Source organism: Nanorana parkeri, unplaced genomic scaffold (genome assembly GCF_000935625.1).
Source record: "Nanorana parkeri isolate BGI_ZX_2015 unplaced genomic scaffold, ASM93562v1 scaffold1660, whole genome shotgun sequence".
Taxonomy (NCBI): Eukaryota; Metazoa; Chordata; class Amphibia; order Anura; family Dicroglossidae; genus Nanorana; species Nanorana parkeri.
The window spans coordinates 97,067-104,529 of NW_017307928.1; positions in this window are offsets into that span (position 1 = coordinate 97,067).

The window sequence follows — 7,463 nt, forward strand, 5'->3', positions numbered from 1 at the left end:
GGCCTGTAATGACTCGCCACCTGGCTTCCTGATAAGCCGGGAAGCCGGGCAGCGGGTAAAGACTCGCCACCCGACTTCCCGATTAACAAGAAAGTCTGTCCCCTCTCACCTCAGCATGTCCAGCCTGTCCCCCCCGGGGCCTCTCCAGCCAGGAGTGGCCTTCCTCCAGTACCCAGCCGGTGCCGTCTTTCTGGCCAATCATGGAAGCCAGGGGCTGTGTAATGATGCGGCGCCCTGCTTTCTGATTAGCCGGGAGGCCGGCTCATGAGATGACGAGGGAGCATGAAGCCAATCAGAATGCCGGGTGCTGTGTCATTACATGCGCCCAGCTTCCCAATTAGCCAGCTTTCCCACAAATCAGGAAGCCGGGCAGCGTGTCATTACACGCTGCCCGGCTTCCTGATTGGCCGGGAAGTCAGCTCCATGCTCTCTCATCACAAGTGTGAGCATGGAGCCGCTTCCCGGGAAGTATCGGGCTAAGCATCGGAGCATTTGGGCGAGTACGAGTATTATTGTTTATTTTTAGTTGCCAAAATACTCGGTATCGGCACCAATATCAATACTAGTATCGGTATCGGTGCATCCCTAGAACATAGGAATTAAGTAATTATTTTCTATGCTCATCAGCACCATCTAGTGGCCATAATGTGATATTGCATGGGGAAAAAAACATTTGAAAATACATTACCTTGTAGAGAAACAACTATAGAACATTCTTTTTGACATATATGTGCACAGAATGAACCTTCACATACTGTATATTCACAGGGGGAACGGCTATGCAGATAGTTTATAGACAGCTTGCAGTCATCAATTCAGCAGCCTCAGTTTTTTTCTGGATTCCAAAGCCCCGTCTGCCCTTTAGGGGACAAAATAGAGCAAGCATGAATGCACAGGCCCTAGTTAGGGAGTATGAAGGGCAAAACCAGAGAAAAGAAAGGTAAAGTAGCTGTAGGAGCCCAGGCTAGAGGAGACAGTAAGATTAATGGAGGACAGTAGACCACACCAGGGAGGAACAACCCTTCAGCTTACCCACCCTCAATGAGCAGATAACCACTAATTGCCCAGCTAGGTGAACCCACTTCACAAGGAGACAAATTTTGGCACAAACATGCCAGATGGTGAAAAATGGCTGCTGATATTCGTGACTAAACGCGATGACCGATGGTTGTATACAAAGGTTCATTTTTTACATTCTTATAATTAAACCACGCACAACATTTACTGCACGTCCATTTCCATGGGCAAGCAATTATGTGTCGACATATTCTACTTTTGCTTGCAATTCTATAGTGAGGGGGAGTCCAAACAATAAATCATTGCAGAAAAAAAAAAAATGAAACAAGATTGCATTGATACCAAGTGTCACGAATCTTACTCCAGCTCTTCAAATGATCTGTAGCTTTAATGAAAATGGCATTTCCCCTCTCAGAGCTGCATCTCCGATGGACAAAGGGACCCCCTCAGCTTCATGGACAGGGCGGTGAACAGACAGCAATACAGGGCCTGAAAGAAACACATTTTTGGGGGGTTTTGATTGAATCTGCTTCTTGCTTTTGTCCTGTAGAAGATGTGGAGGGCTTTATTATCCACTAAAATCCATAAATCGTGACCAAAGGCATTCATTCCTGAGATGTAAATGGAAGTTCGGATATTGAGCAAAGACAATGGATTAGCAGCATGGCTCTTTGCTAATATTAATAATAAAAAGCGAGAACATAAAGTAATTACAATTTTAATTAGTATTTCAGTTGGTACTGAATGACTCGGAGAGGGTGCTAGGAAATAAATCCCTCTCCACAATCACTGCATATAAGAATAAAGTTACTTGTGTTCTAGAGGCTGGTGATGGTGGCAGCACCCCTGGATCAAAAAGCCAAAGGACTTGGCTTTTTGGCCAAGGGTTCTAAAACAGCTCCTCCCCTGTAAAGGAGTACAACTCCTAGATACACTAGATACAATACGGAAGAGAGAGGGCAGTTGATGGAGATTATGGTGGCTGGGTACACTAGATACAATAGGTAAGGTAGATAGTAGTGGATGGAGGTGATAGCAGTTGGGTGCACTAGATACAATAGGGAAGAGAGATGGCAGTGGATAGAGATGATGGCAGTTGGGTACACTAGATATAATATGGGAGGTTGATGGCAGTGGCTGGAGATAATGATGGTTAGGTACACTGAATACAATAGTGAAGAGAGATGGCAGTTGATGGAGATTATGGTGGCTGGGTACACTAGATACAATAGGGAAGGTAGATAGTAGTGGATGGAGGTGGTAACAGTTGGGTGCACTAGATACAATAGGGATGAAGGAGAGATGGCAGTGGAAGGAGAAGAAGGTGGTTGGGTACACTAGATACATTAAAGGAGAGAGATGGCATTGGGTAGAGCCGATTGAGTACACTACATACAATAGGGAATGGCCATAGTAGTGGATGGAGGTGATGGCAGTTGGGGTACATTAGATAAAATAAGGAAGAGAGACGACATTGGGTGGAGATGATGGTGGTGGAGTACACTAGATACAATAGGGAAGAGAGGTGGCATTTTGTAGAGGTGATGGCAGTTGAGTACACTAGAATAATGAAGGGAGATGGAAGTGGCTGGAGATGATGGTGGTTGGGTATAATAAATATAAGGGGGAAGGTAGAAGGAATTGGGTTGAGGTGATGATAGTTGGGTACACTAGATACATTAGGAAGGGTGATGCCAGTTGGGTACACTAGGTAAAATAGGGAAGGGAGATGGCAGGGGCTGGAAGTGATGAAAGTTGTATTTACGATATATAAGTGGAAGGCAGTGGATGTAGTTGATGACAGTTGGGTACACTAGATACAATAGGGAAGGGAATGGCAGTGGCTGGAGCGGATGGTAATTGGAAACACTAGATACAATGGGAAAGAGAGATGGCATTGGGTGGAGGTGATTGCAGTTGGGTACACCAGATTTGATAGGGAAGGGAGATGACCATGGTTGGAGGTGATGGTATCTGGAGACACTCAGTACACTAGCTATGGGAGGTGCTAGTTGATGGAGCAGTAAGGAATGGATAGGAGGTTTTGAAGTGTTGTGGACTGTTTGAATGTGTGGAAGATGGAGAAAAGCCGAACACCAGGAGTAAGAGAATCCCAGGTCCTACAGAGAATTCATGTAGCTGTACATGGGATGAGGTTATGATTTGGGGGTCAGGTGTTAGGTGAAAGAGCAGAGAGGTCAGTTTGGGAAGATTTTGAAAATGTAATAGAAGGTGGTAAGAAGAATGACAGGTAGGAACATTCACTGAACATTTTGCAGCACTATAATCCTCTGTGATCCTCTTCTGATGCTTCCGGTGGAACCACATTGGAGCAGAACCTGTCTACAAGTTGGAAACTATCCTGCTGTGCGCTTGCTATCACAGTGAAAATTGTCATGATAATCTACTGCTCAAAATCAGGAATGTCTATTGCCTTCTTGCATTTACTGAACCATCTATGGCCAACTTTTGGGCTTGAGGAGACCTTCCCCACAGTTTGGCCTGCTGCAAGGTTCAGGGGTTTGGGTAGACACATCTCTGACCTCAGCTATCAATCTTCTGACAGCCTTTTAACATTGTGCCGACACAGCTCCCTATAGGATCAGAATTCTGTGAATTATAATAAATGTATCGATGTGGCAGCAAAGATACTTTCCTTTCTTTTTTCCACTCTCCTTTATGTGCAAGGTTCAGTTCGGGACACATTTTATGTTTGATTTAATGTATTCCTTTTAAATCACTCTACAGATGGCGTTGAGGTAAATATAATATTACATACCGTAGTCATTAATAGGACAGGTGTACTTCACAATGATATAAACATACCACACGAAATAAATCTATTTCTTTCTTTCTCTGAGCAATATCATTTTGCAATCTGTACCTGTCTATGGCTGATAAACACATTTTATGGACGACATGAAACAAGTACAAGGACATCTGTGGTTTAATGTTTTCTTAGAAAAGAGAAGAACTGAATGTAAACAACCTTTTCAGCTTAGGTTCATGCACAGAAAGCCTTTTGAATCGTTTAATAAATATTTCCAGCCTATTAGTACTGTAATTGTGCCTTGCTGAACCTCTCATTAGCACAGCACTACCCGGGGTTTTGCTTATAATTGCTAAATGTTATGTAAATTAGGTCATAGCTCTTTAATTGATTCTATAATAAATAAGCGCGGTTATAGACTTAACTCCAGACGGTATTTACCGTATGGCCAGATGTTTGTGAACACCTGACTATCACACCTACTGTATATGGGCTTGTTGGAGATTCTATTGCAAAACTATGGCTATTAATATGGAGTTTCTACAACAATTTCCACTCCTCTAGGAAGGTTTTCCAGAAGATTGTGGAGGGTGTCTCTGGGCATTTCTGGCCATTTGTGAGGTCAGGAACTTATATTGGATGAGAAGACCTGGCTCACAATCAGCATTCCAATTCATCCCAATGGTGTTCAGTGGGGTTGAGATCAGGGCTCTCTGCAGGACATTTGAGTTCCTCTACTTTATAGTGGTCAAACCATGTTGGATAAGAAGACCAGTCTCGCAATCGACGTTCCAATTCTACCCAAAGGTGTTCAGTAGGGTTGAGGTCAGGGCTCTGTGCACAACATATGAGTTCCTCCACACCATAGTGATCAAGCCATGTTGGATAAGAAGACCTGTCTCAAAATCGGTTTTCCAATTCCTCCCAAAGGTGTACAGTAGGGTTGAGGTTAGGGCTCTGTGCAGGACACTCGAGTTCTGCCACACCAAACTGGTCAAAACGTGTCTTTATGGAGCTTGCTTTGTACACAGGGGACAGTTATGGTAGAACAGAAAAGGGTCTTCACCACACTTTGACCACAAGGTTGGTTTTCAGTAGGGTTGAGGCCAGGGCTCTCTGCACGGCATTTGAGTTCCTGCACATCATAGTGGTCAAACACTCTTGGATGAGAAGACCTGGCTCACAATCGGCATTCCAATTCATCCCAAAGGAAGACCTGGCTCACGATCAGCATTCCAATTCATCCCAAAGGTGTTCAGTGGGGGTGAAACCAGGGTCAAACCATGTCTTTATGGAGTGGGATACAGGGGACACAGGGTTTGAACACAGGGACAGTCATGTTAGAACAGAAAAGGGTCTTCACCAAACTGTTACCAAAAGTTTGGAAGAGCACAATTGTCTAAAATATCTTTGCATGGTGTAGTATTAACAGGAACGTTCACTGGAGACACACAAACTCATCATTTGGAGGAGTGTTTACATTTTTTGGCAGTATAGAGTAGGACTCTACAGAGTTGTGCACAAATCTTCCCTCCATGCAATTGCTATATTTTGAAGGGTCATGAGGTATACAGAAGGTTAATCATTTCTCCATCTTCTCAATGCAGATGAAAGTCTCATCGCCCTTTATTGGAGGAAACCCGATTTCCCTCTCTAATTCCTGCTTCACGAAAATCCAGGAACTCAAATGAATGGAAGGATGGGTCCTCCTTAAAGCTGAGTGTACATGGTTAGAGTTAAGTTCTCTGATGGCATTATCCAATGTTCAACCGTGAATACCCAACTTTAGGGTGTGAGAATATCTGTGGAGGAATCTGTCATTCACACACTATCACCATTTTCTAGTTTTGAACGAGTGGGGAACAGTTAGAAGAACCTCTGTCAGATTTTACCTGCTGTGTCTCCATGGGAGAGATTCACCTTCTCCCGGTGACCATCATCAGACAGAAAGTGATCGTTGATTTAAAACTTTATGGTGGTCGCCAACACAGGTCTGGGGACACAACACAGGTCACATGAAGGGAAACCTTTCATTGGGGGCACCTGTTGAAGATGGGATTTTCCTGAATTTTGGAATGTGTTCATCTTCTTTTTGTAATATATAGGTGTCTTGCTGCACTCCTTACTGGTATAGGATGTTCCTTGAAATCCTGGCGGGTGCTCGTAGTGACCACGGAAGGCGCCGTGATGATATATGTGTCCAAAAGGATGTCACCAGCACACCTTTTAAGTGAGATCCACTTATTTGGGGGGGGTCTGTGCGGCCGGCACCCAGGTGACACCATTGGAGAGGTGACACAAAGATTGACTAACAGACATTTTGGTGTCACCCCTCTCTAAAAAGTCAGTGTCAGGAGAGAGGTCAGTGTCAGGAGAGAGGAGGGGACCTCCTCTCTCTGCCGGTGTCCATCACCAGGCGTCAAGTAGATGACCGCGCATGCGCGATGACGTCACGGTGGGGTGTCACCCAATCTCCGCTCCGGGTGACACCCGGCCCTCGGGACGCCCCTGCCAACAGGACATGGACAATAGACATGTGCGATTCGTTTCGTTACGAATCGAAATTCGCACGAATTTCCTGACATTCGTAAATTCGGAAGCATCCGAAATCCGAATTGCAATTTCCGAATTATATCTGAAATACGAAATTCCGTTAACGAATTTCGGATCCGAATTTCGTTGAAACGGGAACTAATATTACCCCTGTAAATGAGGTTGAACAACAAGATTTGTTGAATCTTGAATGACAAGATTTGTTTTTTATCCGAAATACGAAATTCGGATCCGCTGCTGCTGAGGGTTGCATTACACAGGCAGGAAATACGAAATTCCGTTAACGTATTTTCGTTCCGTTACGAACATTCGTTATGATGAAGTTAAAAAGCAAAGATACCTTTGTTAATATATTGGAGTCGATGGTAGTTTTTTTTTAAATCCGAAATACAAAATTCGGATCCGAAATCCGTTAACGGAATTTCGTATTTCGGATAAAAAAAAAACTACCATCGACTCCAATATATTCACAAAGGTATTTTTGCTTTTTAACTTCATCACAACGAATGTTCGTAACGGAGCGAAAATGTGACGAAACTAACGAAAATTCGTATTTCGTACGAATCCGAATTGAGTTTCGGACACGAATTACGGAATACGAAATAACGGATATTCCGAAACGAAACAAATTTTCTGACGGCGCACAAGTCTAATGGACAACAAAAACAAAAACAATTAAAAAAAAGACACTGACAAGATGCTTACCTGATGTATCCAAATGTTTCAAAGATAAAGAGTTGTGGCTATAACTATAATTGCCATTTCCTTTCCTTTACCATTTTCTTTGCTCCAATTTTGCATTTAATTTTCTTGTTCTGAAGTTTTCTTCTTTTTGTTTAGCTTCATTCCTCTTTAATTGCCTCTAAACACACGGAAAATGGCCGGGTTCGAAATTGGCATTCCATCCCACGGCATTACCGTTTCACTTCAGATGTGGAATGTATCTGTAACAACTGTACTTAAAGGAGAACTATGAGGGGGAATGCTTTTCGCTCACCTCATAGTTCTAGCCGACCTGTGACAATGAGACTGTCACAGGTCGGCTCAGTAGATCGGGAGGTGAGCGAACACATACCGGCGTTCGCTCACCTCTCGATCCTGCCACGGCTCTCTGCCGTGACCG